The 10,870-nt window shown below is 43.9% G+C and overlaps 1 pseudogene; it reads left to right on the top strand.

Moving 5' to 3' along the window:
* The first annotated feature begins 3,094 nt into the window (after positions 1-3,094).
* LOC118365027 (tubulin-specific chaperone E-like) lies at positions 3,095-10,258 on the top strand (annotated as a pseudogene).
* Positions 10,259-10,870: the final 612 nt, after the last annotated feature.

The following is a 10,870-nucleotide window of genomic DNA, read 5'->3' as shown; positions in this document are numbered from 1 at the left end:
CACTGCTCCACCCGGAAGGCCCTAGTACGTGTAATATTTACACATGTAATATTTATTGCTACAAAGACAGCTTGCTGCCCTTGTGATGTCTTCATAAGCATTTCCTGAACTTCCAGAGGTAACACACTAAGGTAGGCTATCCAGTGTCAATGAGCTGCTAACCTAATTGTTTGCGAACAAACAGAAGCAATTTACTGAACAAAAATATAAACGCAACATGAAACAATTAACGTTTTCACTGAGTTACAGTTCATATAAATGATATCAGTCAATTGAAATACATAAATTAGGCCCTACTCTACAGATTTCACGACTGAATACAGATATGCATCTGTTGGTCACAGGGACGTGGATCAGAATACCAGTCTGCATCCCGTGTGGCCTCGTAACACAACACATCTCCTTCGAATAGAGTTGATTAGGCTGTTAATTGTGGCCTGTGGAATGTTGTCCCACTCCTCTTAAAATAGCTGTGCTAAATATGACCTGGAGCACGCTGTCGTACACGTAGATCCAGAGCATCCCAAACATGTTAAATGGGTGACATGTCTGGTGAGTATGCAGGCCATGGAAGAACAGACATTTTCAGCTTCCAGGAAGTGTGTACGGAGCCTTACGACATGGTGCCGTGCATTGTCATGCTGAAACATGGTGTTGGCGGCGGATGAATGTCACGACAATTGGCCTCTCGTCATGGTGTCACTGTGCATTGAAATTGCCATCGATTAAATCAATTGTGTTCGTTGTCTGTAGTTTATGCCTGACCATAACCCCACCGCCACCTTGGGGCACACTGTTCACAATGTTGACATCAGCAAACTGCTCTCCCGCACGGTACACGTGGTCTGCGGTTGTGAGGCCGGTTGGATCTGCTGCCAAATTCTGTAAAACGACATTGAAGGTGGCTTATGGTAGAGAAGTTAACATTAAATTCTCTGGCAACAGCTCTGGATATTCCTGCAGTCAGCATGCCAATTGCAAGCTCCCTCAACCTGAGACATCTGTGGCATTGTATTGTAGCAAATCTGCACATTTTAGAGTGGCCTTTTATTGTCCCCAGCACAAGGTGCACCTGTGTCAAATCATATTATTGGTCACATACACATATTTAGCAGATGTTATTGCGGGTGTAGCGAAATGCTTGTGTTCCTAGCTCCAACAGTGCAGTAGTATAACAATTCACGTCAATATACACAAATCTAAAAAATAATGGAATTAAGAAATATATAAAATATTAGATTGAGCAATGTCAGTGGCTCATATGAGATGATTAAAGCAGTATGTAAACATTATTAAAGTGGCCAGTGATTCCAAGTCTATATAGGGCAGCAGCCTCTAAGGAGCAGGGTTGCGTAACCGGGTGGAAGATGGCTAGTAATGGCTATTTAACAGGCTGATGGCCTTGAGATGGATGTTTTCAGTCTCTCGGTTCCAGCTTTGATGCACCTGTACTGACGTCGCCTTCTGGATGATAGCGGGGTGAACAGGCAGTGGCTCGGGTGGTTGTTGTCCTTGATGATCTTTCTGGCCTTCCTGTGACATCGGGTGCTGTAGATGTCCTGGTGGGCAGGTAGTTTGCCCCCGGTGATGCGTTGGGCAGACCACACACAGCACCCTCTGGAGAGACCTGTAGTTGCGGTCGGTGCAGTTGCCGTACCAGGCGGTGATATAGCCCGACAGGATGCTCTCCATTGTGCATCTGTAAACGTTTGAGGGTTTTAGGGGCCAAGCAAAATTTCCTCAACCTCCTGAGGTTGATGAGGAGCTGTTGCGCCTTCTTCACCACACTGTCTGTGTGGGTGGACCATTTCAGATCATCAGTGATGTGTACGTCGAGGAACTTGAAGCTTTCCAACTTTCCGTTGATGTTGATAAGGTCATGCTCCCTCTGCTGTTTCCTGAAGTCCACGATCATCTCCTTTGTTTTGTTGAGGTTGCGTGAGAGGTTATTTTCCTGGCACCTCTCCCAAGGCCCTCACTTCCTCCCTGTAGGCTGTCTTGTCATTGTTGGTAATCAGGCCCACTACTGTTGGGTTGTCTGCTAACTTGATGATTGAGTTGGAGGTGTGCATGGCCATGTAGTCATGGGTGAACAGGGAGTACAGGAGGGGGCTGGGCACGCACCCTTGTGGGTCCCCTGTGTTGAGGATCAGCATCTGGGCTTGCAGCCTTGCGGGGGTTAATACGCTTAAATGTCTTACTGGCCACGGAGAAGGAGAGCCCACAGTCCTTGGGCGTCGGTGGCATCCTCAAAGCAGGCGAAAGTGTTTAGCTTGTCGGGAAGCAAGACGTCTGTGTCTGCGACGTGGTTGGTTTTCCTTTTGTTGTCGAGGATTGTCTGTAGACCCTGCCACATACTTCTGTGTAATGATCATGCTGTTTAATTATGTTCTTGATATGCCACACTTGTCAGGTGGATGGATTACTTTGGCAAAAGAGAAATGCTCAAAAACAGGGATGTAAACAAATTTGTGCACAATATGAAATAAATACTTTTGTGCATATGGAACATTTCTGGGATCTTTTATTTCAGCTCATGAAACATTGGACCAACACTTTACATGTTGCGTAAAAAAAAAAATGTTAAGTGTAATACAGTGTGCGTTTCCCAAACTACCTTGTATTTCCAACAATGTACAAATTGAACATAATTATTAACGTTAGATACATGCGGATACTCGTCGAATGGCGACTAACCTCTCTCCAGAAAGTGTATTTTTCATGGTCAGTTCACGTCAATGTTCTCGATGGTCGATTCCAGCTGCTTTGAATGATGAGACAATCTTATACAAACGTGCTTTTATCATGGAAATAATTCGTCAAATAATTTTTACTGGAAGTTATAATGAAAACATCTCATTAGAACTATGTGTTGATGCCCAAAAAAATGTATCTATTTACTCACGTTTTACTCCTTGAAGATCTGTCCTTCACCTAATTATGTCCTACCATGCACAACGCAATTGTAAATGTTCCTAGCTATTACATATGGGTGGGCTTTCATCCAGTGATCTAAATATAGATGCATTGATTGTTACCTGGTTATAACGATGATGGCTATTTAAATAATGACACTAAAATAACGTTTTATTGCCGATAACGTAATCATTAATAATCTATCAAACTTGTACGGCAAACGTGTGCATCATCATATTCAGTTATTTCCAGTCGGGGTTTGTGAGCTGTGATTATTTATGCTGCTGCGAAATATGACAACAACTCTCTGATTAAGGTAACTTTCAAACACATATTTGGAAATAACATTATATCCATTCTGTGGACACGTGGTCCTCGTGTTTCATCGGCAGTGAAGATGTTTGTTGTAGCTAATCTCACTATAGTAGCCAATCAAATAAAGCTAAACAACATTGCAGTTTCTTGGGAGTTGACATGACAGCAAGTATTTTAGCTAGCTAACGTTATTCCCTAATGCTTTCTTAAATAGCACTGTCAAAGTACAGCAAGTGAGTACAGAAGGCTTTACCTGTTCATTATTTTTCATTGCACATATATAGGTATACGTATACCCAACGTTATAGATTCAGTGAGTTCAATGAGAGTCCCTGGCCAGACACGACCCACCACCATGGACGAGTGCCTTCCATCAGACGCAGTGGGCAGACGTGTGGCTTGTGACGGGGAGCGTGGCACGGTGCGGTTTGTTGGCACTGTACCACCAACTGCGGGTAAGCTAACTAGCTTACAGACGGCTTGGGATATCGATATAATAGGCAAAATAACACACGCGTTATCCACAGTGTGTGTGGCAGCACCGTTTGAGAGAAATGCACAATTATTCTTGGTCATGCACTATAACCGAGTACTTATTCAATGCCTGTACTTAGCAAGTCCTCTGTGCTTAGGGTTGTGGCTTGGTGTGGAGTGGGACAACCCTGATCGAGGCAAGCACAATGGAAGCCATGAAGGTGTCCACTACTTCACGTGCAGGTAAAATAAACCATATCTAGTATCTCCATGATGGTAGCATGACATAGGTGTCATCCTAATTACTGTTAACCCATATGTAAAATATTCTGTAATTTGGTCAGCTGCGTGATTAATTTCTGTGCTCATTCGTGTTAGAAATTGAAATTCTGGCAAAAATGAAGTCTCCACCCTCCAAAAAGGAAACAGGAAACAGACTTTTGGTTTGGAACGTGGCCGTTATGTGTTTTTGCTGCTCTCAGACCAAGATTCTCTCCCCCTCCACTCCACCTAAGGCACCCGAAGGGAGGCTCTTTCGTCCGGCCCATGAAGGCCATCTTCGGGGTGGACTACCTGACGGCCATCAGGCGGCGTTACGAGATGGAGGTCCAGCAGGTCTTGGGAGAGGAGATCCAGATCTCCATGAGGACGGTGGAGATGGTGGGCTTCGAGGCCATCTCGGAGAAACAGAAGTAAGGGGACAACAAGGCTTTGGAGCCTGAGAGTGAGAGGGTATTTTTTTAGGCTTAATCTGATTTAGGGAATCTGTCCCAAAGTGGGCTTGTTTGTACAGTCAACTTCGTATGTACTGTTTGTAATACTTAAGGAGTATTGTTAAAGCATGCCACCTATACCAGAGGATGCCAGTATCAGGTCCCAAAAAGAGGTTTCTAACCTAAAGGCTATTCCCTGGTTAAATAAATAAATATTAAGTTAAGAATGTTATAAAAAGTAGGCTAATGCACTTTAATTGGGACTGTTGAACTGCACCACTCTCCAACAGATTTGCACTTCTGATGTGCAGTCATCTGTACTTATTCAGTGAAAAGCGTTGTTATCATCTGTACTTCTCCACGGGGTGGAAAACCTCACTGATGTTGCACTGAGGTTGCGTGAGGTTTCCAGCCCGGGCCCTGCAAACGAAATCCAAAACACCACTCCCCGTATCCTTTCATTGCGTAGCTTTTAATTAGTTAATAAGTGCCCATGTCAAAAAAATACAACTATAATTTTTGTTCATTTTAATTATTTATTTTTAAACCCATTTTTCTCCCAAATTTTGTGGTATCCAATTGTCTCATCGCTGCAACTGCCGTACGGACTCGGGAGAGGCGAAGGTCGAGAGCTGTGCTTCCTCTGAAACACAACCCAGCCAAGCTGTGCTGTTTCTTAACACAATGCCCGCTTAACCCAGAAGCTAGCCACACAGACGTGTCGGAGGAAACACCATACACCTGGCGACCCCGTCAGAGTGCAAGCGCCCGGACCTCCACTGGAATCGCTAGAGCGCAATGGGACAAGGACATCTCTGCCGGCCAAACGCTCCCCTAACTCGGACAACGCTAGGCCAATTGTGCGCCGTCCCATGGGTCTCCCAGTCGCGTGACAGAGCCAGGATCCAGGCCACAGAGGCCTGCTGTGACAGAGCCAGGATCTCTAGTGGCACTGCTAGCAACTGCGATGCAGCGCCTTAGACCACTGCGCCACTCGGGAGGCCACAAAATGTTAATGTTAATAATACTTGAGTGCACTTCTCTGACCTGGACTTACTGTGATATGTAGCTACATTACACCATGTTTGTGTCCCAAATGGCACCCCTTTTCCCTATATAGTGCGCTACTTTTGACTAGGGCTCTGATCAAAAGTAGTGCACTTTAGTGAATGTGTGTGTTATTTGGGATACAGCCCCATGTCCTGTTAGTAAATGTACGGTCCACCCACCCAATTGATTTAGCTTGGGGGAAGCATTGATTGGACATTTACCTGATGGTGCGCTACTACTGCATCCTTAATGGTCACTGTCAGACGTGCTGATGTTGGACCTGTGTGGGAACCTCCTGTGCTGCTGGGACGACGTGATGGCCATCACGGAGCAGATGGAGGAACTCAAAGAGCTTCAGCTCAGGTAGATCACACTGAATAATGGTGTGTGTGTGTGTTTTTGTGCCCGACTTTTCTCAAACTCTGATCCCCTCACTGACGTGTCTCTCTCTCGTCCTCTGTCCCCTCAGCCACAACAGACTGCATGTGCCCTCCAACCCTACGGTGCGACCTCAGGCCTTCCCCTGCCTCAGGGTCCTCTCCCTCTCACCAACTGTGCCCTCACGTGGCCTCAGGTGACAGCCACCAACCACCCTGTACCCTTCCCTTAGGCATTATGGGTCTCTTTCTCAATGCATATTTCCTCAATTCCTTGTATCCTCTATGCTTACATCCTCAAAACTCATTGGAGAAGAAGGCTGGAGGGAAAGAACCTTGGACCTTATCCACCTATATATGGTTGAGAAGGAGGCAAGGAGATAGGATGTGAGGATTGAGGAAAGATTCATTCAGATCAATCCCATCTGAAGAAAATAAAATTTTGCAGGCTGATTTTATTTTGAAAGGTGTTTTTATACCAGTTAATACGGTAATAGATCATTAAGTTGCAGTGCACGATATGTTAATTAACGAGCTGGTGCAAACCTGTTGGAAGGCCTAATGAAATGAGAAAAACTTCTCTATATGCTGTCTCTTTATATTTATCTCCTCTCCCTTTGGTGTTGGTCTGTTAGCTGCTTGAGTGCGGCCACTGCTGGAAGAGCTCTACGTCTCTGAGAATGACATCGCTGAACTGCAGAGGTAAGGTTTTAGCCATTTTGGGTCTCCCTTCCAATTATTATTATTATTTTTCTAAAACAACATATAGAACTGACTTGTATTTCCGGCTCTTTCGCGCAGGCCAAACAATGTCTTACAGTCCTTGGCAGTTTTGGATCTCTCAACAAACCCTTTGGTTAATGGAACCGTACTGAGTATTGCTAAACTGCCGAGGTAAGAGCGAGCATAACCCTACCAACACAGACACTTGTCTTACGACAAATGACACAGCCCTGTCGTTAGCTTCGACTTGTGCATTGACAGTTCTTGGGAGTACTTTACTTTCATGAGCAATAATCAACAAAGCATTTTTTGGAGGATACATACTTATCCTAATAAATGAGTATTTTGTTATTTGCTTAACAAGAGCATTTCAATGAATAAGCATTTATAACATTTATAATAACTTATGTAGCATTTATCATGGAATTTACAATAAAGTGTAACCTTTTTACATCCATGATTTTCATGAATTTCAGACTGGAGAATCTAAATATGTCTAAGACTGGTTTGTCGACCTTGAGGTTTGATGATGCGCTGCCTGGTAAAGTTTACATCCACACCTTTTTTTTTTTTTTACTTTATATTTTTGTGTGTTTGTTATTGGAAGTCAAGTTGAATGAACATATCAGTCGAGATATTTGGTGAAGATGTCAGAGCATGCATATAGATATGTGTTTTGATGACCGGTATTTCACAATGTGTAAAACTGTAAGAGCGAAAGATCGTCATTGAGTATACTGGTATTTTTTTTAAATGTCTTCTGAAGGTTGCAAAACAGCTATGTTTCCTGCCCTGAAAATTCTCACAGTCAATAGCAACAACATTTCAGAGGTGAGTATTGTCTGTGAGTGGAGATGAAACGGTATGAACATTTCATATCACGATTGTGACAAATTATCACGGTTATCAGTATTATTATCACGGTATTGTTCAAATGTGCTGGAAATGTTCCAAAAGTACTGATACACACACGCTGAAATCATTTCACCAAGTTTTATATTAAAAACCAACAAACAACAAATAAAATTAGCAGCACTATGCACTTTGTGTACATAAGCATTAAAATAATAACATTAACATTAAAGATGGCACCATGTGGCCATGAGAAGTAAAAGTTTACCTCGTGCAGGTTTAAATGAACACAACCTCAAGTAAGCAAAACAAATGTGCATATAAAAGCAACACAAGTAAAGCAAAGTGCATGTAAGAGCAATACAGCCATATGCAAACAAATCCAATGTGCAGGTGTTGACATTAAAATAACAACACACAATATATAAACCAATCAAGTGAACAGCACTGCTTGTATGTCCGTTCTCTCCTTCATACAGAAATAAGGTGCTGCTGGCCTAACATCCTGTATGTTTGCATCTTTGCTCACTTGAGAATGAAATGTAAAAATGTCAGCATATTTACTTTGTCCGGTTAAAGTAGTGATCTGTGAGGGGAGACAATGTGCCCACTGGCACTGAACACTCTCTGATTACACGCTGGTTGCTGGGATGCACAAAAGCTTCCTGGCAACCCTGTCAAGGTGAGACAGCTCTGATGCATGGCCCCTCCACCACACCAGTGGATCCTCTTCTGCTGGAATGGGTGGCAGAGACGGGTAGACCTTGATCTCTTCTTTTACTTTTGGGATGGTCGGAATCTGACCCCCTTTACCTCATCAAGGCAACAGATAGGTGATCTTTCTCAGCAACCCAGCCAGGCCTTTCCCCTCCGATGCCACTGTGGGGGTGGAGGTGCTGCTGGTGCTTTGTGGTTCTTCCCTGACTTGTGCAGCTGCCAGCTTCAAGGCTTCCTGGACACAGCTGTCAGTGTCAATTTTTGCAGCCTCAGGCTCATCTAAAAAGCTCATTTTGAAGCGTGGGTCAACGAAACAAACCATGTGCATGACTCTCTTTGCCTTCTCTGTGTATCTGTTGTTAAACTTCTTCGGGATCGGTGTCCCTTCCACGGGACGGTTGAGCTAACGTAGGCTAATGCAATTAGCATGAGGTTGTAAGTAACAAGAACATTTCCCAGGACATAGACATATCTGATATTGGCAGTGTCTAATTTTGAACATGAAGTTATTAATAAACAAATTAGGCACATTTGGGCAGTCTTGATATAACATTTTAAACAGAAATACAGTGGTTCATTGGATCAGTCTAAAATGTTGCACATACACCGCTGCCATCTAGTGGCCAACATCTAAATTGCACCTGGGCTGGAATAATACATTATGGCCTTTCGCTTGCATTTCAAAAATGGACAAAAAATACACAAAATAATGTTTGTTTTTTCCTTCTTTGTATTATCTTTTACCAGCTCAATTGTGGTGTTCTCCATTCTTTTCACATTTCCATAAACTTCAAAGTGATTCCTTTCAAATGGTACCAAGAATATGCATCTCATTGCTTCTGGGCCTTAGCTACAGGCAGTTAGACTTGGGTATGTCACTTTAGGCAAAAATTGAAAAAAAGGGTACGGTCTTCTCTCATTACCCTTTTCATCTCCTTTGTCAGGGATGGCTCCGTATCCTTTTCCACCAGAACATCATGGGTGATGTGGTCCAGGGCAGGCTTGATGGCTGACAGTGTCTCTGAGCAATTGCTCCATGACGCATGCCGGTATCCTTGGACATCAGTTGCCATGTTCCTCTTTCACCAGCCAGTGTCGCACAGACTGGCTGCTGTTGGCTAAAGAAACGCTCAAGCATCTTGTGTGTAGATCCCCTTCGGGTCACCACATCATGGATCAGAGCCTTCTGTGGCATGTTGAGGGCAGCTTGCTTTTCTCTCAGTTCTCTCCTTCTCTTCCGGCTCCGTGAGAAGCCTTGGATGAGATGACGGCACTCCTTGACTGCGGTGTCAACTCTCTGAATTGTCAGAGCCTTTGAGATGGCCAGGTTCAAATGATTGCCAAAGCACCCAAGCCACGGATCTGGGAACTCTTCAAAAGCCTTGATCATGTTTGTTGTGTTGTCTGTGGTTATGCAGACCAGGTCTTTCTTGTTGACCCCCCCACTCTTCCAGCATATTCTCAAAAAACTCTCTGTTGTGAGCCGAGTGATCTTCTGGGAAGAACTGTGTTTCCAGGCAGTTTGATTCCAGTTGCCAGTCTGGGGTGATGTAATGGATAGTGAAGCTGATGTAGGGTTGAACCACCCCCTGCTTTCATTGGTCCAGAGGTCAGTAGTTGCAGCAAGCCATGTGCCTTGAGCCAAACTTTTTCCAACATCAGCTTTAACCTGGTTGTACAGGTTTGGGATTTCTGTCTTGGAAAATAATATTTGTGATGGCACTTTGTAGTGAGGCACGGCAACCTTCATCAGCCTCAGAAAGCCAGGCCTCTCAACAATTTGAAATGGCCTCATGTCCTTTGCAATGTAATAATGAAAGGGCTGCAGTGAGGTCTAGGGCATTTTTTAAAATGTGGATGCATAAGCAGCCTGCCTTTTTAAATGCTTGCTTCAGTGTCTGTGTCACAACTGTAGATGAGGGACCAGTAGCATCACTGGGTTTTTGCCTGCTGCACGCCCACTCTGTCAACAAGGGAATAGCAAATGTAGTGTTATTATTACTACATTATAATTATTATTATTCACCCTCTCTCTCATATACACACACACACACACACACACACACACACACACACACACACACACACACACACACACACACACACACACACACACACACACACCTCTCTCTCTCACACACACACACACACACACACACACACACACACAACCTCTCTCTCTCACACACACACACACACACACACACACACACACACACACACAACCTCTCTCTCACACACACACACACACACACACACACACACACACACACACACACACACACAACCTCTCTCTCACACACACACACACACACACACACACACACACACACACACACACAACCTCTCTCTCTCACACACACACACACACACACACACACACACACACACACACACACACACACACACACACACACAGTCTGTCTTCTGTGTTGCATTTGCGTATATGCAATGACCCCATGCACAATTGACATAAATACAGGAGTCTTGTATATGAGTCTATAGTGTTTTTCCTGTTGGAACACTTTTACAACCAAGTCGACGACTGCCGGATTTTAAATGGACAAAATGTTGTTTGGGTGACTAAACTACATAACACGGTGCAATGGACGAATAGTGTGCAGACACACGACGCATACAGCAGCAGAACAACTTGTAGTGTTTTTCCAAGAGTAGGTAACACTGAAATCTTCAGTTTATATTATTTACATGCTATTAGCAAGTTAGACAGAC

Source organism: Oncorhynchus keta, chromosome 32 (assembly GCF_023373465.1).
Source record: "Oncorhynchus keta strain PuntledgeMale-10-30-2019 chromosome 32, Oket_V2, whole genome shotgun sequence".
NCBI classification, from domain to species: Eukaryota; Metazoa; Chordata; class Actinopteri; order Salmoniformes; family Salmonidae; genus Oncorhynchus; species Oncorhynchus keta.
Note: the sequence above shows the minus strand (reverse complement) of the source record. Positions and strands in the feature narration are given on the sequence as shown.